Raw genomic sequence first — 25,788 nt, forward strand, 5'->3', positions numbered from 1 at the left:
TACGATTTAATTCATCATAATTATTATTCAATTAATGCACTTGGGCCACCAGCCTGGAAAGTTTTTCATGAAAAATCATCTGAATGAAAAAGTGTTGGGATAATAAACAAATTGCAGTGGTTGGTTGACGTGACCCTGGATTCCGGATTGAAGGTGGATTTCGGAGGATAGACTGGTCTAGAAATGATGACTTGAGGATGTTAGGGCCCATACCAGAGTGGTGTATGATGATATTCTTAAATATTTCGTAAATATATTATATTATTGAAACGAAAATACTTAATAAGTAGGCACAACGACGTTAATATTACGTTTTACTTATGGGAATTATGTAAATATTTGAATTTATTAAATGAAGAATACCTTTCCATATAACTTAGTTATATCTCAAGAAAATCTACATACTATATTATGGAAAATGACAAAAGTCTTATGAATTATAATTCGATTCGATTCGTAGTCAACACGTGTAATATTTAAATAAAATCATATGAAACATTAGTAGGCATGCCTTTACCTGTAGAGTCAAATCTGTAATACAATATTGTGAAAGGCTGTGAGTGGTAGATTGGAGGCATACATGCGCGGTGGAGACGGCGCCGTGACGCTCTGTCCTAGTCGACGCCAGCCCTATAAAGGCTCCAGCCGACGCGCCAAAATTTTCATAGTAGCCCAGAACTTGCGACCATCGTTTTCACAAGTAATTGAACATCGCGACAGATTCATTATTAAATATACCCCTTTATACAAAATATTGGTTGAAATCACTCGTTCGCTGTGCAATATCGTGTCGACTGATCGTTTGAAGATATCAGAAGAAGAATAAAAACGTAAGTATTTTTTAAATATAATTAATTTAATTATAAATAGTTTATAACACTGATTTAAAATTATTATGTTTATACACCATTATCAAGACAAGGTATATATTGTTTTTATTTTAAAGAATAATAAAATATTTATATTACATAGTTATTAAATTTAATAATATATAAGAAATAACGGCGTTATTATGGTGTATAAATATTTTTATGTATAGTAGTTTTATACATTTTTATGATAATCCGATGTGTTTTACATTTTCAATTGGCTAAGACGAAATATAAAGGTCAAAGGACAAATATTATTAAAACAGTTAAGAAAATTAATAAATGTATTCAGTATAACATTAATCCAGTTTATTTTTATTATAAAAAATAGTAATTCTATAAAAATTAATAGTCATTTTTATAATGACGTATTTTTAATTTAACATTCTTACATTTTGTGTAGTACATATTTTGAGTATTGAATAAAATAAAATACTTGTAATGATAATTTTAAGGATTTATTAAATAATAAATGAAAAAAAAAATACGACCGAAAATGTGTCATCTTTTATTATCAGTAATACAATTATTAAGAATTGAAAAAAGAAGCACTAACGATTATTATTATATAGCTACTAATTTTGTTATCTATAAAACCAAATTGCAACCACGAATATTTACTAAAAAATGGTTGCGATGGTTAATATAGGTAACCGTGGACTAACTACTAAATGAGTCACAATACCAGTCAAGATTATTAACCAAATTATCAACTCACGTACAATGTTATTAGACTTTCTTAAAATCACTGAGGTTAAAATAGCACAAACATTAATTAAAGTAAAAATTTAATGTTTACCAAGAAATACAAATCTATTTTGTTTAATTCTAGTTTTAAAAATTATTTGACAACATTTTAGTCAAGTCAATAATAATCATTGATAATCTTATCCTTGTCATATTGTAATCTTTTATTATACGATTACCTACTCAATTAAGTCAGAAATACGAAAGCAGAGAAGACCGTCAAATTTTCTTTTCGAAAGTTAACATTAATTTAGCTTTTAAGTTTTCTTTTTGATCCATATTTATAATTTCCACGTAGTATGGGTAAGAAATTTATAAAAGCTTATGTTATTAATATAATAAACCATAACAATTAAAATTCTTTCCTTGATACATTCAATTCCACAAATTAAGATGGAAATATTATTTTTTTCGACCATGTCCGGATCATATGGGCCACCACAGAGTAGAGGTTTGTACTGATAGATTTTGTTTTTTACGATAAATGGATGTCAACCACTTGCTCAACCTATTAGGTCCATATCCTGACACACACAAATTGAAAAACAATATGTGTACTTGCCAGACCCAGGATTTGAACCTGGGACAGACGGCTTTATAGTCCAACGCTTAAGCCGCGCGGCCATCGTGGGTGATTATATAAAAGAATTATATTCTTTCTCGACGCTATATTGACAATATTTATTTAAATAAACGTAATTTTGATTTTAAGATTAAAGATAAAGCAAAAAATATAGTAATACGATATATTTTTATACAAATTTCTATCACACATTATCATAATTTTATTAATAAAGAATGCGGTGAATAGAGTAAAAAAATCATAGCGTGACACTTGCCGAAACGAATTTTATACCTATGTTTCATGATGAGGGCATTATTAATTTATAAATAATAAAATACCATAAGTGCTTTTAAATAATGTAGAACGTATTTTTTTGTCCATGTAGGGAAAGCAACAATGATATTCGTGTTCATAAAGTCACTAGGCTGTGGGAACTATAATAATTTATTAATTAATTTTATAATTTGAAGTTCGCGCTTGTAGATATGTAGGAGTTTGAAACACCATAGAATTTCAGAATATTGATAATAACAGAAAAAATAACTTCATGCTTACAGCCCAGAATAGAATGCAATCCCCGTGCGATAACAGGCACAACTACTTTTGCTTAATACTTGTTTTAAAAAGGATCAATGCTAAAATATTGTACCTACACTACTTGCGTAGGTACTTTGAAATTTTAAATTAAGAATAATGAATTAAAAACAATTGAAATGCTGATTAGGAAATTTGTACAAGTCACACAATTACTGAATTAAATATATTATAACTGTTTTGAATAAAAAGATAAAATTATTTTATATCCAATATTAGAGTATATTCCATATATATGGCGTATAAATGTCATTAAAATGTTCATAACTGAATATAAAAGGGTTTTTTTGGCACGAATTATTCTTTATAAATATTCTTCTTTCGACCATGTCCGATCTTAATAGGATCATATGGGTCTCCACAGGGTGGAAATTTGTATTAACAGATTTGGTTTTTACGAGAAATGGATGTCAGCCACTTGATCAACCTATTAGGTCCATACTCTGACTCACACATAAATTGAAAAACATATTGTTTTTCAATTTGTGTACTTGCCAGACCCAGGATTCGGACCTGGGGCCCACGACGCTGTCTGTTTTTTTATAAATATTAGAAACATTTATAAGACGCTATATTATTAAGAGTTTTAAAAAATAAAAATAAATCATCATTTGAAAACGAGACATAATTTACAAAATGTTGAAATCAGTTATATATAATTTATAATTAACTTTGAAATCGAGTTACTGATCACCGAAGCACTTTTATTGGTTCAATCATGTACACCTCAATAGTGATGAAAAAATTATGGTAAAATTTTGTGTATATATTTTAGTCTATATTTAGATTTCAGTAAAATTAAATTCCAAAGTATTTACCTACAACCTAAAAAATTAGGTGATTTTTAAATATAAGTAGTGACAGTAGTTTCATAGCTAAAAATCAGTAAATTTTTCTTATTCAAACAAATATTACAAAATATGTTAACACAATATTCTTTCGATCATTTTGTCTTGAAAATTATAAATGAATAATATTACAAGATAAAAAAAACTTTTTATATAGAGCGTTTTTAAATATTCTGTTGAATCATATAAACTTGAATTGCTAGCTTAAACGATCAAAAAAATTGTACTTGACATGTCATATTGATTTCCATAGTGACGCACGTATATATTAATAATTCAGTTTCTAGGACCCCAGACCCCTAACAACCATTAATGGTGTCAAAATAACTTTTCATACAAAACAGAATTAACTGAAAATTAATTCAATTCTACTAAAAGATGGCCAAAAGTATTAAAAAAATGCATTAGCATCATGTTCTGATATATTCTAAAAGTTTCAAATGTCTAGCTAGTCGGAAAGTTAGTTAAAAATCGATTCCAAGATTTGTACCGGACAAACAACCACCGGACAAATAAGAATACGAGCTAAGAAAAACGTTGTAAAAAATAGCTCGACATACTAGTCTAACATGTGACTAAGTAAATACCTACCGATAAATGTACTTTTAAATAATATATTATAAATATAAAACAATATTTCTAAAATATAGATTCGGTACATCAGCGTAAAATATAATGTGACTTAATTACTCAAAATAATAATTATGATAATTGTACATACGCAGTAGGTGTATGAATATGTAATCGATTACACATAAACATTACAATTTAATCATACGCTGATAACATCGGTCAGAAAGGTAAAATTGACGTACAATAAAACACTGGCAAAATGCAATTGAAGCAAATTTGTAAAGCGAATGAATTATTATCCAGTTTTATATGACTTATATATTCAATTATTCTACTTTTTTTGACGCCGCCTTCTATTAAAAATTGACGATAAAATTGCAGTTAATTGTATTATATATTATATACCCATCATAAGTCAGTCCAATCACACTACCAAGGATTTTGTTGAACTCTACCTTTTACTGGCAAAAATAAAAATCTTTTCTGCGTTTGATAGTAGTAAGTTCAGTTAGTTTATTGGCTCGTCTTCGACAACGGTAGCATAACCACCGTTCAGTCTTTTGATAATGGTCTCCATATCCTGAAGTGGGTCCCATGCCAGGATTTTTGGCGGCCCCCTACCTATTGCTAAGGTTAAGGGCAGCGTATTGGTATATAGCAGCTTTTCCCGGTGTTTTAAAGGTAAAATAAATACAAGATAAAAAGAACTTTTTATATACAACGTTTTTAAATTTTCTGTTGAATTATTATGCTCAATATGCTCAAATTTGTACTTATAATATAAAAAACAAACAAACACATATAGAATTCTCAAATGTCATTTTGATTTCCATAGTCACGCACGTATATATTATTAATTTAGTTGCTAGGACCACCCCCTTAGCAACCAATAATAGTCTTTTGCTTTCTATTGACTTTTCTGAAATAACTTTATATACAAAACAGAATTAACTGAAAATGAATTCAATTCTGCTTAAAGATGGCTAAAAGTATTAAAAGAATGCATTGGCATCGTGTTCTGATATATTCTAATAGTTTCAAATGTCTAGCTAGTCGGGAAGTTAGTTAAAAATCGATTGCAAGATTTGTACTAAACAAAAAACCACCAAGAATGCTCATAAAAACGTTGTAATAAAGAGTATACCAAATGTTTTTTTTAGCGATTTACTGTATTTTTTAAATAAATTCACTCATGTGATTGAGTGATTAGCACTCTCATATAAAGTACTCGTTCGTATCCTTTCTCGTATCAAGATCCCCCTTTTAAGTAATATTTTAATTCATAATGATTTAATAAACATTTTTTATATTCAATAAATAAGACACAAGATTTGAATATAACATTCTATATATTGAACATACATATATATTTGAAAACATGATTGAAATTCAAGTCCCGTCGGGTCTCGTATTTTTTGAGATGTTTTCAAATTATGTATGCTTATAATGATTTATTGAATTCTCCATATCATGCATTGTTGACATATTATTATTCATTTTATGCAGCTTAAGTAACCTAAATTCGATTGTATTAATGTTTTCTGGAAAAGATTGTCAAATATTTTTTCTATTGGTTATAATATATTTTCTCAGAAGTGTTTTTCAAAATTATGTATCTTCAATAATTAGAATGGTACATTTTTAAGTCTTGTGAATTATTCGTTGAATAAAAGAAATAGCTTATTAAAAATTATTAGCAAGTTCAAGTAAGTTACATCATAAAAATATTGGAGAAATCTGTGACGTCGGTTAGTAATTGAAGTAGTAAGTTGAAAAGGTTGGTGAGGTACAAAAACCGATTGCTAAAGTAGCTTGACTTAGAAGAACGCTGATGAGTAGGTATTAAAAAGGCCAATAGTTAAAATTTGTCACAATTAGTATGTCGCCTCGTAGCATAGAGGATAATGCGCAGACGGGGCGTAAACCAAAGAGATGCTGGTTCGATTCCAGCCGGGTGGCTTACTTTTTATGATATATTTTCTCAGAAATGTTTTTCAAAATTATGTATGTTCAATAATTAGAATGGTATATTCTTAAATCTTGTGAATTATTCGTTGAATAAAAGAAATTAATAGTTAATTTAAATACTTCAGTTTACACGTAAATATAAGAAATGATTCGCGAGAGTCATACGCGAGTCGATAACTCAGGCAAAATCACACACAGAATGAGTGAAAAACTTAAGTTTGAGTCCTGTTAGGTTCGAGTTTTTTTTCTAGGTTTTTGTATTTTAGACTGTATTTTTTTCATAATTAATTACACTTACAACAAGTTAGAGCTGACAATATTGAGATTCGTACGCCAAACACGTATGAGGGACAGCTTAAAACTTTGCATGAGAGCAAAATAAAATCAAATTTTATCGTAATCATGGATATATTTTCACTAACGTTCTACCATTAAGGGTTGTAACTTAAGTAGGTGTAACATGAAACAACTTCACTGACGGTACTTTTGGGACGCTGAAAATGAAATTATAAACAATCAAACCACATAAGCAACTCATTTTCACCAAAATTTCCCTCATATATTTTTGACTTAGCAACCTAGACATATTATATATTTAAAACGTTATACATTTTATTCATATTGTGCAAGTACGCAGATTTTTCATTTAGTTCAACTACATAAAATTTCTCTATAATTATAATAGGTACTATAATACTAATAATACAGAAATGCACTTATCACATTTTTAAAATAAAATAGACATGGTTTTACTATTTGTAACTATGTACTTAGTAATTTCCGTTATACTGTATGTACATACTTTTCCGATAAACAAACAACAGCATATTATCATACACAAAAACGCCCTGAGCTCAATCTATAAAAAAAATATCACCCGTCAGGTTTTTCATCTCAGCCTGTCTATTGTGAACAGGTAATTTTTGAGAACAGGTATTCGAAAATAAAAATCGTTTACAGCGTTTTATTAATCTATGGAATATAATATAAATGAACAGAAAATATAAAAGAATGATAAAAATTAACTAATTAATGATTTACCTACTTAACATATTTTAAAATAATATATATATGTATTTTTCGTTGAATAAAATAATGTAGAGAACTACTAAAATATATAATAAACTTTTGGGCACAATAATTTATTTTACTAAGTATTATAAATTGTACGATTTAAATCACGATACAATATTGGACAAAGTATGCATATGTTAGTGATTATAGACTTCAGAGTCCTTGTTGTGCCAATTAGCTTAGAGTGTAATTGTTTTTTGATCACACATTTTGTGTATCATTACATTATATTGTTGGAGTAAAACCAACTCTTTGTTTAGAATAAATTGCAAAGCCATAACTTACGCCCTAACGAAAATATCATTAGCAATTCACACATGGTGTTAATGGTTATTTCGCTTAACAATGGCTTCAAAATATGAAACATAATATTGTTTTTAAACTTATTTTTCTTAATTCTTTCCATACCAATACAATTGTACGTAAAACATTTCACCGTAGCACAGTTCCTTGTGAGGTTTCTTATCGGAAAGAGATGACCGTATACTATACGGTCTCCAATTTATGAACATTAATTCAATTTTTATAGCTAATTTTGGTAAAATTCATGAATTCAGGAATGGAAACCTAACCTAACCTCAAACATAAACCAGTAAATCGGCTATTTATTTTATAACAAATTTTGATGTTTGCTGCTGCTTTCCTGTAAAGTGTAAACCGACATGAACTGTGTTTTATTTAGACATACATTTTATGTTAGTACTATACGACCCAAAGAGGTTGGACGGTCTTTAATATACGGCTTTATATTTCCGATACAACATTTCACGGTAAAGTGTGATACGGAGAACTACATACGTACAAGTTTCCGGACACAAAAGTAAGAATGCCATCATTACCTATGAGGATGTACTATAACCTGATTTAAAATAATAATAATTACAATTTATTATAAAGTAATTAAATTCATTGTATCAGTAATTAAATTCACTTCATACTTGAAGATGTAGCTTAGGTTTTCTGTCTCATAAATTACTCAAGCAAGGGTTGAGAAAATGATGATTGAATCAAATTTTTGTAAAAATATGTAAAAATATCGCCATATTGTGGGGATTAAAATGATCTATTTTATGTGAAATTGGCGGTAAAAATAACGTAAGAAAATCTATTTTTTACAACGTTATTCTTAGGTCGTATTATTATTTATCCGGTGGTTCTTTGTCCAGTACAAATCTTGCAATCGATTTTTAATTAAATTCCCGAGTAGCTAGACATTTGAAACTTTTAGAATATATCAGAACACGATGCCAATGAATTTTTTAAATACTTTTAGCCATCTTTAAGTAGAATTGAATTCATTTTCAGTTAATTCTGTTTTATATGAAAAGTTATTTCGTCACCACTATTGGTTGCTAGAGGGGTCTGGGGGCCTAGCAACTAAATTATTAATATATACGTGCGTTACTATGGAAATCAATATGACATGTCAAGTACAATTTTTTTTGATCGTTTAAGCTAGTCAAGTCAAGTTTATATGGTTCAACAGAAAATTTAAAAACGTTGTATATAAGAAGTTCTTTTTATCTTATAATTATATTTATTTAAAATTTAGTAAACGAGCGATATTGTGTCAAAAAAAAGGGGGACATGCTCAGCGTATGTCAAAATGGAGCTTTTATTGCATTTTCAAAGCATGATCCTGGACATACCTTAAACGTTGTAAATAATTTATTTATATAATTTTGAAGCCGTATTATCTTTTATATTTATTTTAAACATTTGATGACTGCATAAAGTATTTTTATTACATAAAATAGTATTTTTTTGAACCTCTCGCTCTAATGTTTTAGAATATAGTCATATTTCAGTACATAAATGTGCAGTGGTGTTAAGATTTTTTACATTTATTAATTTTTAAACGCATTTATAAAACCATCAGTATAATTTATATCGACATTATTATAGTGAAATATTTACGATAAAAAATTATATTGATAATCTCTGTGATCCCAAATTTGACGAGAATTAGACATTTTATTATTCAAAAAATGGACAAGATTTATACATTTGAAGATAATTCTAAAGATACTTATTATAAGCTATGTATTTGACCATTCAAGTGTGATACACATCTTACGAATAATAATTGCTTTATAATAATTATTGACCTAAGAATAAGGTTTTTGAAATACGCCATTTCTTTTGGCATTCCCCAGTAGTTAAGCTACAACATACAGCCGTAGCCATAAATTGACAGACTATAATTGAAGTAGGGAATAAAATGATGTTAACGCGCGTGTTTTACTGCACATTTATGTACTGAAATATGACTATATTCTAAAACATTAGAGCGAGAGGTTTAAAAGAATACTATTTAATATAATAAAAATACTTTATGCAGTCATCAAATGTTTAAAATAAATATAAAGGATAATAAGGCTTCAAAATTATATAAATAGATTATCTACAACGTTTAAGGAATGTCCAGGATCATGCTTTGAAAATGCAATAAAATGTCCATTTTGACCTACGCTGAGCATGTCCGCCCTTAAATTTCTTGTATCTGATGTTTTTGAAAATTATGTATTTACTATAAATAATATTATATTGTGTTTTTTCCTGATACAGTATTTTTTAACTAAAAATTGATAATGACAAGCTGCCGGAAAAATCAGTCCCATATAAAGAAAATGAAAATAAATATTGTAATTAAATAGTTATATACATCAAAGTTTTTCAGAAGAAAAGGCATTCATTTTATAATCGCGTTATCATAATAAAATTGGCTGCATTTGCTGAACAATCTACTAGCTATGTATGTAAATTATTCATGTCAAATCTTCGCTATTTTTGAGCTGACGATTTGAAATTCTCTTTCAATGATTGATTCCATATTATTGAATGCTAAGGAATAGGAACGTACCAGTTCTCATGCATTATGTATTACTTGAGAATCTATTATATATTATATATATTATATTTAACAGAAATATTCTTGGAGTACAAAAATGTTTTCGTTTTTCCCGTGTCCGGATATTTGTACGTATACAGTTCGCTGTATCACACTTCACCGTGAAATGTTGTATCGAAAAAATATGGTGGTATATTAAATACCGTCCAACCTCTTTGAGTCTCATAGTACTGAGATAAAGTTCATTTCTAAATAAAACACGGTTCATGTCGGTTTACAGGAAGCCAGCGGCAAACAAATTTTGAAAATAACCGATTTACTGGATTATTTGTTAGGTTAGGTTAGATTATATTTTGATTCTTGAGTTCGTGAATTTTTCCATAATCGACTATGGAAATTGGCACGGTTCCTGGCTTCCTTGGATTCCTGTAACTGTAAACCCACTTGTACCTAAAAAACCATCATAATTATACTATATTATGGTCATCTCTTTCCGATAAGAAAGGTCACGGTAAACTGTGCTGCGGTGGAATGTTATAGGTACTTACAATTTACATGTAACCATTTTTTCCACAAGTTTTTTTTTTTTAAATAAATTCATACCTAGTTAAATATTCGTGCATTTTCAGAATTTTAAATTTTATTTCTTATAAAAATATTATTTTTAATATGTAAATTATTGAACGCTTCTAAAATTCTCACTGGTAAATAATAAATATTTTCATTACATAATAGATTTAAGTATCATAAAATCTATTGTTCAAAGGGAAAATCCCAATTGTTCGCTTTTTTTTGTTTTTTTTATTCGTGAGTGAACGATACAATGTAACATTATTCATTAAAATTTTATAAATACAGAGACTATAGAAATAAATTAGTAACCCATTAATAAAAAAAATATATTCCTATAAAGTAAACAGGGTGGGATTTTTTCAGACAGTTCTAACAGAATTTCAATGAAAAATGTTGCATTTTTAAATCGTATATTATTACTGACAATTAAAACCAAAATTTAGAGAAAGCCTGACGCCATCTATACATCAAAGTAAGTGACGTTATTTTATTGATTTAAAATTACAAAAAGATGGTTGTCATTATTTATTAAACTTCTCAAATGTGTACGAAATATCTGAATGTAGAGCTTTAAAAATATGCGGCGTCTTACGGGGAGTGAGAAGGTAACTTTGCATCATGACTTGACTATTATAATAAAATGTTAAATCAGCATATTTAGAAATCATGCATACTCAAAGTTCATGGGAGACTGATCTTGGGATACTTAGCACATTAAACTGTCTTAACGTTCATTACGCCAATGTGAAAAGAAAGTCGGTAGGTTAAGGCGATGTCTTTACCTTACCTTACCTTGATTATTTACGATTTCAACTGTGTTAATTAATAAATATGTTATACATACGAACGTTTGACCAAGATGTTTGAAATAATTATGTTTCTGAGGTTGTTAATATTTGTATTAATAATCGATTGGTAAATTTCTATTATTCACAAATTTGCAAGTAAGTAAATTTTTTTTTGTTAATCTTAAAATCAGGTAGTACCTACTGGAAAAACTTTTTATAAATAATCAACGTATATTATGTAAGTTCAATTAGCAATGAAAACAGTTACGCGCAACAGGTCGAATGTAGTAACGAGTTTCTAAACTGTCGTGAAAAAAATATTCATACCTTTGTTTCCGGAATTTTAAAACTCTTCTAATTATAATGAGAAATTCTGAAAAATCCATTTTCAAGGCCATTTTCATGAAGACTGAAAGAATGTTTACTTTGTTATAATGGTTCAAGAAAAATGTCACTGCTTTACACGTCATTTATGTGAAGGTGTAATTGAGAAAGGTCATATTAAATTTGGCCCTATGAATGCTTGATATCTAGACATAGAGTCAATATCAATAAACTTTTAGTTATATGTTATATTTAAAAAATATCTAAATGTGTCCATTCTAAATATATGGGCCTACATACATAACTTAAAAACACCTCAGATTATACCTATATACTAGAAAAAATCACATTTGAAAAAAATACGACGCCCGACGGGATTTTAATCCATATATCCACTGGTATCGCGCCTATATGCTTAAACCAATTAAGGCTACGGGCCTCCTACTTTTATAATAATTTTAACTAATAGGTCCTACATGAAATACTTATCAAATTGTGTTATTTTTTACTATTGGTTTTTGTGTTTTGAATTAATGAATCATTATTTGCCTTTATTACTCACCGAAGCCCGGCTCTCGCCAAATATTTAGTTATAACGTCAACTTGAACTGAATAATAATTTTTATAAACCATTTCTTTTATTCAAGGAATACTTTGTAAGATTTGTGAATGTAATATTCTATATATTGAATATACATAACTTGAAAATATATCAAATTATATCTACTAGAAAAAATCACATTTATGTTCAATATATAGAATGATATATTTTCAAATCCTGTGAATTATTCGTTGAATACAAGAAATTGTTTATTAATATATACCTACGTTTTCAACACTTTTTGTCGTATCAATATATTTTTGTTTACTCTAGGGCCCAGGTGATGTATAACGGTTGAATAAAAAAGAATTTTGAGTACGTGAATGTATATATTTTATGATTGGTTTACAGGTATATTATTAACTCAGTGTACAGTAATTTGTATATAATATGGATATCAAAATTTAATATCAACCTTATTTCTCGTATGTATATTATTGTTTAAATTAAACATATAAATTTTATTTTATAATTTCGATTACCGCACCATGTTATGTAGTATAAAAGAGGCCCATCAAAAGATTCATAAATTGTTATATTATACAGAATGGCACATAAATCACCCTCTAATTAGTTTGCCCATTCAGTTTAGTTCTAAAATATTGGATGCAAAAGCAAAAAAAATTATTCGTATTATCTCCAAAAAAATTTAACTTCTTTACACACGCAAATATTGTTTTGTTGATGCTGACGTGTTGATGTAGGTAGATAAGTTTATTCAAATATTTGTAAAGGAATATATTATCTAATTACCTATTGCGTTAAAGCCAAGTGTACGTGGTGTCGTCTAAGGAAACTTATTTAAATTTTTTAAATTATTTAATTTCTTAAAATGGTTAGATAGCAAAAAGGTCCACTGTCGTTTGAGCAGTATGAAAATAATATATGATTGTCTCAAATTTTATAAACTAAATCAACATTAGGGATTCCAATCCCGTGATCCCGAGCTATTTTCGATACCTATAAATCCCGGGACTGATAAACATAGTCCCGTAACTTTCGGGATTGATTTTTTTATCAATTTTTATGGAAAATAAAATAAAAACGAAAATATAACAGAAAAAATACTTTTAATAACGAGTAACTACATTAGAAATAAACTGAGTTTGAATGAAGTTTGATTTATACCCATGTGTAAATTGCCGATTCATTTTATTTTTTCACATAAATTAATACAAATGAGAAAGATTGGAAAAGAACAATGCTTTGCATTATTAACAAAGTAATTCCACCATGATCTCATACGTTTTACGGCAGTTTCATATTTGGCTGACTAATAAGATTTATGAAGCGGAAATGCCATAAGTACACCATGCTTTACTTTACTATTTTAAATCTTGCTAACCCATTCATTAAGTATTTACTATAAGAAACAGCAATCTAATTAAATTCACATTATTATTTATATTACAATATTATTTACTCCATTAAACTTATGTATTGCCAAGATTGAACGTATACAATATTAACAATAAATGTCTTAAATAGTATAAATTATACAAGATTTATTTTTGACCGATTTTATCAATGTTATTTGTAAATATAAAAATGTTATATTAACAATGAAAAAAATGCCAATCCCGAGATTGTCAAATTGTAATCCCGAAATTCCGGGATCAGAATTTTGGCTCGGAATTGGATTCCCTAATCAACATAAATTATCATCAATACTTTCAACCATTTATTGAAAAATTATGTGGCGAAAACTTGGCGAAAAAAATGCCTTTTAAATGAAATATATCTTTTTTAAAACGGTATTCTACTGAACCTATGTATATTAAAACCGGGTTGGGCCCTGGTTTACGCAAGCAAACTTATTCAGTCTCATTTATTGCACGCCTCGTTGTGTACAATTGCCGATTTAAGAAATTATGTGTGAACAAATTACGGGATGGAAACAATGCAGAAAAAATTGGGGAGGCATTAACAGAAATATTTTATGTTAAATGATTCTTATTTTCACCGCTTTTTTGTTGTAATAGCGGGTGATGTACCTAGAATTTAGAAAGCTATTACAGTTACTTTTGAAAGCTTTTTAAAACAGCACCTTGTTACCTGTTTAAAAAAGCACTTAATGCCTGCACCTATGGTATAGGTAATTGACAATAAATGTTTAATAGTCGTTTTTATGGTGTGTCATTATTAGGTATATGACTTGTCTAATTGAATAACCTGGTTAGATCATACACAGGGACAAAAAGCATCGGGCAAATAACATTATTACACTATTATATAGTGGTATATACTATCTATTATAAATATCAACTCATTTTTTTATGTACTTATAGCTAGTTTTACCTAATTCCCAGTCCAAGCCAAGGTATATTAATCCGTAAATAAACTGTCAAATTACCTGTAATCCAATTGACACCTTTATGGGTAGATCGTAATATGTATCTCAAGAAACTGGACACTAATGTAATGAAAAAAATGTTGAATGAATTCTAGACATGGTGCTGGCGACATCTGTTGAACAAACAAGTGTGGCAAGATTTAGGATTTGTTTACCGTTTCATACGAAGTAGCGGCCCGTGATTGTTGGTTGTTTTGATTAAAGCACGCATTTTTTACGATGTGACTATCCAAACTACATTTATATGTTAAGTAATGTTTGTAGATATACATTATATGTTTAAATAATTGTACACGTGCATTTGTGTACAGGCAGAATTTTATAAACCATTATATGATCGTTTGCACGCTTAATATGTATGTTGGTCTCGATTAGGCTTTATTATACAGATAGTGACCAGCTATACCACGTATCGTTGACTCTGAAGGAGGGCAACAGCTACTACCAGAACTAATCTAATATAAGTTAATTTCAAAGCATTGGTTTAATAGTAGATTGCCGCAAACCATTATATTATTTGTTTGCGGGCATAATAATATGTATATTGAGCAGGATTAGGCTTTATTATTTAGATAGGGAATGATTATATGATAGGCTATACCACGTGCCATCGACTCTGAAGGAGGGCAGTAGCTGCTACCAGTAATTATCCAATATAATTGTAAATTACCATTTTCGCTTCCAATTAGTGGTCTTCTGAGAGATGATATTATAATAAAATTATCTTTTACGAGGAATGTTTTTTCAATATTCTTCCAACTCATCAAAAGTATTTGCTCTTAATCGAACATAATATAATGAATAAATACATACAATTTTTTACCAGGTGCAAGATTCAAAGATAGGTGCTTTGATACAACTCCACCGCTGAAAAATCAATAATAATATAGAAGTGAAAGTGTGTTCTAGAAGATAATTTTATTTAATAACTTATTTGATAACTACGAGTATTATTTCACATAAACATCCGTTGATAGACAACAGTTTGCTATGAACATTTTTTGTAGAATATTTTAAAATAAGAAATAATAATTGCAACTTATTATTTTAGCATTATCATGCATCTTATTAATATCTGACTCTCAGACTGTCGTCCACATATGTTTTGGATTATTATGTTGTGCATTGTACCAAATCGTTACTATGTTTCTAGCAATGTTAAGGTCAGAAATAATGATTGTTGGGATTGCCAATATCCATTGCTATAATTTTCAGTTTTTTAAGATTTTGCTATCCGGAATTCTGCCCAGCAGTATATTTAGAAATATCTCATATATTTAGATTTAAATTTCAAACTAAAATCTAACACAAAACTAATATATTATATATATAGCATTTAGAAAAAATAGAACTTGGCTAGCAACATGTTTATATCCAATCTGGAATATTATTGTGAATTAAATATGATGGATTAATCAATATTCCGTGTTGCTAATTGCAGGAATTTTATGTGTGACTACAGAGTTATATTTACCAACTGATAATATAATACGTTATTCACCCACTTTAAAAGTAATGTTTTGACATTCAATTCAATAATTATAAGTATCAAAATATAGTAGAAAGTTTTAATAATAAAATTGACCAAGAATAAATTAATTTGAATATACTTTTAAGCCCCCGACGATAGATACGACTGTAGTTTTCGTATTAATGCAATGTTTAATTTCCATTATCTCGAAAAGTAGATCGATGACACCCATGTGTTTTTACATTTATATCGCAAAAACGTGTCTGTGTGACGAAGAATGTGTTTTTTATAAACAGTCTAATTAATAGGCAAAAAATGAACGTAACAGATTTTATTTTACAGAAAAACATTGCAGTATTAGCTTACCTTTTTATATTATAAAAATTAGATTCAGAATCAATCCATGTTTTGGTTACAATGGATTTAGAATAAGTTTGTGAAAAGATTATCCTGTATTTCATATCTTTACATAATAATTATACATTTTAACACAACTATTTTATATAATTTCCATTTAGTTGTATTATATTGGAATAAAGAGACAGTTTGAAGGAAATATACAATTTAATCAAATTCATCAGCTGAGAATATCAGTAGGTAGAGAACCCTTGTCAAAAGTTCATTTTTGATTATGCTAAATTCCATCTCCCCTAAGAGAACACTATGGTAATACTGTTATTATTCGAAGCGGTTTTTGAAGGGAGAATAATCTTAATTTAGTATAAACATTGTAATTACCGAATCAAAACCTAAGAACTTTATTTAATTCAAAAATTATTATGAAATATTTTATTATAAAGATCTCACGCTTTAAAAAACATTACTTAGGAAAGTTTCAAAAACATAATAAATATTTTAAATATTTGAATTTACACACACATCTTTAAATCTATGGGAAACTACTCTAACCAATTTTTTTAAGTCTTGTTTTTCAACTTAAGTATCACATCATGAGGATAATATAATTACTCATTCAAATGATAGCTAATATCTAAATCAGGGTTTCCCAAACTTTTTCTGGAATGGAACACATCGCAAACCCGGAAATTTTAACAGAACACTTAGTTTATTTTCTAGCTTATTTATTAGCGCAGCTAACCATTCTGCCAATTTTGGCAACTGTCGTTAAACTGACAAGACTTGTCAGCCGGTCAGTTAAAGACAATATACCCCACCTTTTTCATGCGCACGGTGTGAGAAAAGATGGTCCTCCGTCCGTATCTAGATAATGGCCCCCACATCCCGAAGAAAGCCCCAAGGCTATGTTCTTTGGCGGGCACCCTACTTATCGCTATGGCTAAAGGCAATCTGACGATCTACAGTTGCATATTCCAAATAGTATTCGAGGTAAAATTAAAGGTATTTTTTAGCGATTTTTCGTATTTTTAATACACCCACTTTTATATTGATATGTTCAATTATGGACATGTCAAATATCGACAATAATCAAAAATTGTAAGTATGGCAAAACCACATATTATTAAATGTTAGCACGCTAGAAGTGAAACAGCGCCTTTTTACTATTAGTGTATGTTTGTGATATGTGTTTATCTCAATTGGCTGGTCGATCTCTCACGCCAGGCCCCTAGGCTACAGGCATGTTAGCCACCCATTGTGGGAGCCATGACCAATCTAGATACTTGACGTCATAAACATCAATGGAGATTGATCATCACTCGTCTTTCAATATGAAGTAGATTCTTTAATTATTTTAGTTTTACTTATTTTACTTATACTTAGTAGAAGATCTTTAAATGTGTTGCAGTGTATAAAACCTTTCCGAATGGTCGCGGAGCACCTATTCAGGTTTGGTGGAACACTGGTTTTCCGCGGAACATAGTTTGGGAAACCCTGATCTAAATGATGCACAAAATTTAACAATATAATATTATTTATTCGATTATTCTTTCGATTTGATTTTGAAAACATCTCTGCTGTTAGGAAATATCTTTGGTAAGTCAATAATCCCATTTGGTCCAAGATTTTTTTTTTCTTTTCTAAAAGGTATATTTCAGGTAGATCTGGATCATAGATCCATTTTAACACCGTAACTTTAAACGTGTTATCGGTAAGATCATAATATAATGGTTCATGCTTTTATGTAACGTAATGGTTGCCTGGGAGGGTCTCGTGCTGAATTTTCACAAAATTTTTCTGGTATGTTTATATTATCTAAGTTGTATTCAAATTATGTGTGTTCAAAATTATAAATGTTACATTTTCAAATCTTGTAAATTATGTCTCGAACAAAAGAAATAGCTTATTTAAAAAAATGTTTTTTTCTAAATAATTCTGAAAATATTCGACTAACTATTAACAATAATTTATCAAGAATATAATCCATTTATAAATTAGAATTTACACATCTTACTCGAATCTATCATTATTAAACACGTATTAAAAAAATCTGATTTAGGATTTAAAATAATATTATGAACTGAGCTTTTTTTAAACAAACTAAATAAACTTTGTGATTTTTTGAATTTAACGACCTTAACAGATAATAATAATTATATACACCTTTAAAATATATCAATTAGATCAGTATAATTATACTATAATATTATGTCAGCATCAATCTTCAAATGCGATAATTATTTTATTTATATTTTAGTTTCATAACCGGTGCTACACTGCCTAATACCGATTATTCTTTATTATTGAATTGCTCCGGCACTGAAAAATAAGTTGGCGTACTGCGAAGTAATAATTAATTTACCTTTTTTAAGTTGGTACATTAGCTGCGTCAACATGTAAAGTAGAAGAACAAACACTTCTTTCGAACTTTCTTGCGGCGTATGTCTGTGTCGCATTGGATGATTGTTATAACTGAAAAAATAAGTTAAAATATATTTTTGTATAAAAAAATATGAAAGAAATTTGATAATATTGACGTGAGATTTGATAGTCTTGACAGAAAGCAAGACATTCCTCGTCAGAGTAGCGCTGAGCAAGAGAAAGTTATGCAATAAGTTAGATGCAATTGTAGTCGAATAGTAATCGTAACAATATTTACATTAGCCCTGTCATATCCCTGTGCACTAGACGTAATTGGAACTGCACAAATTTCATATTAAATTGTCTCAATATAATATCGTGTCCGGAAACTTGTACGTATGCAGTTCTTCGTACCACACTTCACCGTGAAATGTTGTATCAAAAATATATTGCCGTATATTAAAGACCGTCCAACCTCTTTGGGTCGTATAGTACCGACATAAAATTCATGTCAAAATAAAACACGGTTCTTGTCTGTTTACACTTCACAGGAAGCCAGCAGCGAACAAATTTTGAAAAAAAGCCGATTTACTGGATTATTTGTTAGGTTAGGTTACGTTTAGTTAGATGTAATTGTAGTCGAATAGTAATCGTAATAATATTTACACTAGCCCTGCCTAATCCCTGTGCACTAGAATTAATTGCAACTGCACAAATTTCAGATTAAATTGTTCCAATATAATATTGTAGCCGGAAACCTGTAGGTATGCAGTTCGCCGTATCACACTTCACCGTGAAATGTTGTATCAGAAATATATGGCCGTATAAATTAAAAACTGTCCAACCTCTTTGGGTACTGACGACATAAAATTCATGTCTAAATAAAAAACGGTTCTTGTCGGTTTACTCTTTACAGAAAGCCAGCACCAAACAAATTTTGAAAATAGCCAATATACTGGATTATTTGTTAGTTTAGGTTTGGTTTTTATTCCTGAATTTATGAATTTTGCCAAAATCAGCTATGAAAATTGAATTAATGTTCATATTGAATCTAACAAAATCATCTCTTTCCGATAAGAATGCTCACATTAACGCTGTTGCTGTTACCACTTTAACCATAGTAAGACTAATGTAATTATTGTTACAGTTGCTATTGACGTCTGTGCTTATATCAAGCTAATATAAGCTTTATATTAATTTGAAAACCTTTTGAGATACCATGATAACCAATTATTAGTTACATACCAACAAAGATTTTATAAAAGATGTAAGTTTCATATTGGTCCAGTAGTTTTTGCGTTATAGACAGACAAAAATTAAAGGAAAAAAACATATTTTGTTGTTTTGTAAAAAGTAAAAATATTTTGAATTCACGACAGACACTATAATTTTATGATTGTGTGATGGTCAAATGCAAAGCCGTCTTCAACGTATATTTGAATTTCAAAATTGCATTTGTGGGTAAGGGTATAAGCCTCTTATATTTAATAACATATCTTGTCGTCCAAGATAATCCTTCATAGGATTTATTTATTTATCTTATTCTTCGTCATTGTAGTTAATGGCTCCACCAAACCACATCCAGCCCGCACCATACGCGATCTTAATCGGGCGATCACGGGACCCTACGTTTGGTGTGAAGCATCATTTTTTTTATGACTGGGAATATCCCAGGAGCAGTTTCCCAAGACTGAGGTCACCATGCACTCAAATATGCTTTTAATTTAAATGACTTTGAGTTAAGAGTACCCATGGGAGAGAGGAACACGTAGAGGCAAAATTAAAAATTATAGTATGTAACAAAAGTTAACAAAAAACTGCCGAAAAATCTATATTGAGGTATTTTCACGTTGGCAGTTTGATGTTGCAAATTATTTTATAAATGCAACAAAATTCTTTTATTCTTCGTCAGGACCTCATGACTGACGATCGTGACCCAATGATTTTGCTGTCGAACCGCCTATGAAACGGGTTGGCTCCATACGTAAAACCTGTGGCCAATGGAAGATCCGTGGCACTCATAAATTGTTGCAACCACCCGGGGCATTCGACGTTTGTTTTAATCTTCCGATGCGGCAAGACGGTGCGGACGTCAAAAACGGACACTAAAAATCCTAATAATTATGACCGTTAAGCCACGTGCATTTGATAATCATTTGTGGATGCGACAGGTTGCAATAACTTTTAGTTATACCTCCGACTAAAAGTGTGGAGTGTCTGGGTATGAATAATATATTAACGTCCCCCCCTCCTGGTGCCTTAAAAATATTACAAATACTTTTTTCAAAATGAACCCCTTCAAAAGCATTTTTCTATGTGCGCCTGTCAAGTGATACATTATTATCATCAATTTTATATCTTTTATATAGAGTTTTTATCGAACTATATTATAATAATGTTATATCATAAAACATTAGTCTGATTTCAGTTGATTTCAAATTATAGTATACAAACTATAGGTACCCTCGCTGGAACAGTAATGATTATTAATCTTTCTGTCGTATCATACGTGAATATGGTGGGGTGACTACGTTTGGCAAGTCATATCACGGATGGAAGACAGCCATCCACATAAGAGGCTTCTCCTCAATATACTGGAAGAGAAAGAGAGAATCAGGATACCTTATAATGTGGTAGTTGAACTATGTAATGAAATTGAACTACCTATTTAATAAAAAAAAGTGGCAAAAAATATGAATAATACAACTTTTGATGATAGATTATGACGTAAAGATTACAAAATTTTCGAATTACTCTGGATTTTAATACATATTACGTATTATCCAAGTAGAGGTTCTGCATGATTAAAAAAACATCTTAAGGGTTCCGTCAAACAAATTAGGTAGAGAATCACTGATTCTAGATTCTAACCCGTCGAAAGCATAAACGTACTGATGAAAATATCGATGTTGTAAATCAGTGATGAAAATCTAGAACAATCAATAACACGTCGTTATCAAGTGGTTTATAATCTGTAAGGTGTAATTGGACCATATTTTTTTGAAAACGCAAATGGCTATGCAGTTACTGTTAATGGAGAATGCTACAGAAACATGATTACTATTTTTTTCTGGCATGAATTAGATGATTTTTATCTGGCCGATATGTGGCTCTAACAAGATAGTGCAACATGCCATACAGCTCATCGCATAATCAACTTATTGAGATATATTATATATCTTATTAAAATTTGATATATATAATATATATATATATATATATATATATATACTCTATATGTCTATACTTTTCTGACATAACCCACTACGTTTCGATTTATATCTTGAGACAGTATCACACCTGCCCCAAAACGCAGTCGTTATCAACTACCAAAAATACTCGACTTTGCTTAGCGGCTAGGCATTCAGCGGTACTCAATGCCTTCGTCTATGTGAAACATGTGGCTCCCTTGATTGTGTGTGTCCATCTACAGATAGCTCTTCTTCGCCCCCTCCGATTTTACACCCTATCCAACATCACGAGTGTTTTTCTGGGTTGTCATATTCTTAAAATTTCTCTCAAATCTGGAGTTAGAAATAATATAATAATTGTGAATATATTCCACAGCGATTTTCTACAACTTGCTTTGTTTGAAATACGGAATAAAAAGTAATATACACCAACGTAATGAAGAAATAGGATTATAAAATGTTCGACTTCTAGGCGCGCGCTCCTCTACTTGTTTTTTTGTGAGATTTTTCTATTATAAATAATGTAAGATTTTTAAAACTAATGTATATTTAGTATTGAATAAAAAAATCATTATTCATAAGTACTAGAATAAATGCCCATTACAACAATTATTAATGTCATTTTTCTTAATTAACATTTAACTTACAAATCAGATTGGCTTGTAATTGATGCAATTTGAAGTACCTAAGTTAAAACGTAGTTATAAGTACTAATTCGTATGAATAATAGATAGATTGATAATTTAGAGCCAAAAACACTCACCCCAGAATGTGAAAGATATGAGTTCAAGTCCCATTCAATCCAATTTTTTTTAGAACATTTTTCTAGTATGAAATACCTAATATTGAGTATCTAAGGTTTTTCGATAATATGACATATTGAATTATTAACATTTGAAACACAAGCTAAAATTAAAAATTAATGAGTCTTGCATTATAGCACCTGTCTTACGCGTAAAGTGACAAAAGTATTTTAATTTTATTAAATCAACCCATAATGAGACTATTGTATTTTGGTTTTCAAAATATATTCAAAAGAAAATGCGTTATCATGTTCCCATATAAATGCAATTACAAGGAAAGTCAGTATTTCATAATTCAAACTGTATTTTGTTTTTTAAATAATGTAGGAGCTTTTTCTGAAAGAAATACTAAAATAAAAATGCAATTAAAAATTGCAGTTATACAAATATTTCTTACATAAGATGTTTTTTATATTTTTCAATGAAACTGTTTCTTTATTAAATCCAAAAATACATTATGCTTGCATAAAGAAATGTCATTAATTGCAAAGGTTATATTATACTTCAATTATAATTGCATATATTATATGATCCAATTAAAACGTCTAAATCATATTGCAATGGTGCAAAAAAGCATGTTTTATGTTTTTAATATTAGTAGGTATTTTAAAAGTGACTCTACTATCAATGTTTCGGACAAAAACTGGCTTAAGCGTTGGACTACAAAGCCGTGGGTCCCAGGTTCGAATCCTGGGTCTGGCAAGTACAAAAATTGTTTTTCAATTTGTGTGTGTCAGGGTATGGACCTAATAGGTTGAGCAAGTGGCTGACATCCATTTCTCGTAAAAAACAAAATCTGTCAATACAAACCTCCACTCTGTGGAGGCCCATATGATCCTATCAGGATCGGACATGGTCGAAAAAAAAAATAATGTCATTTATTATGATAATACTAGCTGAAGTACCCGGCTTTGCACAGGGTCGCTTCGTGGATACGTTTATCTTAGATATTTAAAAAATAATAATAAGTAATTATTTTTGTAATATTAAAATATCTGTGTAATACAATATGGCAATATGAAAATAATTCTAATAGGAGTACCTTAAGGTCAAACAAAAGAACACTAAATTAAAATCGAATCCAAAATATGAAAACGTTATAAATAGTATTAATATGTAGTAAAAATTTCAAAATTGCATGGAACAATCAAACAAACAAACTTGTATTTTATATTATACTAATTTAGAAACCTTCGCAAGTGTGCGCACAACAACTGACAAAAGTTTCATCGCAATCGGATGAATGGTATAAGAACGCATACAATTAGAAGAAGAAGAAGAAGATGGTTGTACTAATTCAGAAACCTTTGCGGGTGTTACCACAACAACTGACGAAGGTTTCATTGCAATCGGATGAATGGTATAGGAACCATACGAATAAAAGAACATAAAATGAAGAAGAAGAAGAATATGGTTTTTCTAATTTAGAAACTTTTGCGGGTGTGCACACAACAACTCACCAAAGTTTCATCGCAATCGGATGAATGGTATAAGAACCATACGAATAAAAGAACATAGAATGAAGAATAAGAAGAAGCGGGATAAATCTGAAATCGAAACCCCCACCATGCACTCCGGCTCGTTGGCCTCCGCCTACCCTCCAAATTTTGTCGAAATTCGACTTTGCGTGTGGATTTGTATAAAGAAAAACCGACACGACGGTACAAACAAATATATTTTCGAAATTACAGTATAGATTACTAAATTTTCTGTTAATATTCATATTAATGACAGCACAGTGAAAAAAGAGATGACTCTCCGTTGTTATCTAGAAAACTTGGTATTGGTAATTATTCTATTCTGCAACAAATGATAAAAATAATTTCCAATATTCATTGGGGCGTCAATTATTAATAATAAATCAATGTTATTTATTAGATATCATTATGATATTAATTTCTTCTGTATCTGTATTGGATTAAAATCAATCCATGTATATAGTTACGTGTTAAGAATAGTCGAAGACCTAATTTTTAAACACGATTTAAAAGCTATGAATTTGGTTTTGAGACGCTAATTTTGACAAATGGAAGAGAAATTCTCAATAAAAATTGCCTTTTATTAAAGGTTATATTTTAAATTAACTATTTCTTAATTCACAAGATTTAAGAATGTACCATTCTAATTATTGAACATATATAATTTACGAGCAGGCATTTAATTGATGAGCAGGTATTATAAGGGTCAACCCAAGCTATGCAGGTTCGATCCTGCAGGGTGCCTTACTTTTTTCAAAAAGATTTTTTGGTACTCTTCGGTTATCCCGTTACCCGATATACCGGATTATTTGTTAGTTTGGGTGAGTTTAGGTTAGGTTAGGTTTGGTTAGGTTTGGTTAGGTTAAACTAATAAATAATCCATTTTATCGGCTATTTTCAAAATGTGTTTTCCGCTGTATTCCTGATAACCGAACAGTACCGATTTTTTCTATTGGTTATAATATATTTTCTCAAAAGTGTTTTTCAATATTATGTATGTTATATTTTTAGTTGTGTTTCGTTTTATAAAAATATGATAGTTAATGAGATGGATGAATTAAAAGAATAAAAATAAACATACCTTGCAATTGGTTGTCTGTTTCCAATAACTATAATATTATTATTTGTAAATATTCATAAAAAAATACAAGCTGGATATTTTTAAAATTAAATTTTAAGCTTCAAAACATCACCGCGTGGCGAAATTGTGTTTTTTATTCTAAAAATAGACACTGTTATGACGTTAAATTTCTAAAAGATCATTTCGTCGTGATACAATAAAAAATGTATGTACCTACACCCACGGATGATAAAAGCATGGTGATGGGTTATGCTATTTGCGATACGGCATGTCCCGCGTAAGAAAACCACTTCACCAAAAAGGTTTAATAAAAACTTC

The 25,788-nt window shown here is 29.5% G+C and overlaps 1 protein-coding gene across 1 annotated transcript in view; it reads left to right on the top strand.

Moving 5' to 3' along the window:
• The first annotated feature begins 681 nt into the window (after positions 1–681).
• Positions 682–25,788, top strand: part of LOC147073441 (uncharacterized) — a 96,453-nt gene continuing 71,346 nt past the window's right edge. The window contains exon 1 of the mRNA XM_085945332.1: positions 682–830. The gene's annotated coding sequence lies outside the window, so the exon portion shown is untranslated. The remainder of the gene's footprint in view (positions 831–25,788) is intronic.

The sequence above is a fragment of the Rhyacophila brunnea genome, unplaced genomic scaffold (assembly GCF_057557595.1).
Source record: "Rhyacophila brunnea isolate RB1 unplaced genomic scaffold, BYU_Rbru_1.0 scaffold_18, whole genome shotgun sequence".
NCBI classification, from domain to species: domain Eukaryota; kingdom Metazoa; phylum Arthropoda; class Insecta; order Trichoptera; family Rhyacophilidae; genus Rhyacophila; species Rhyacophila brunnea.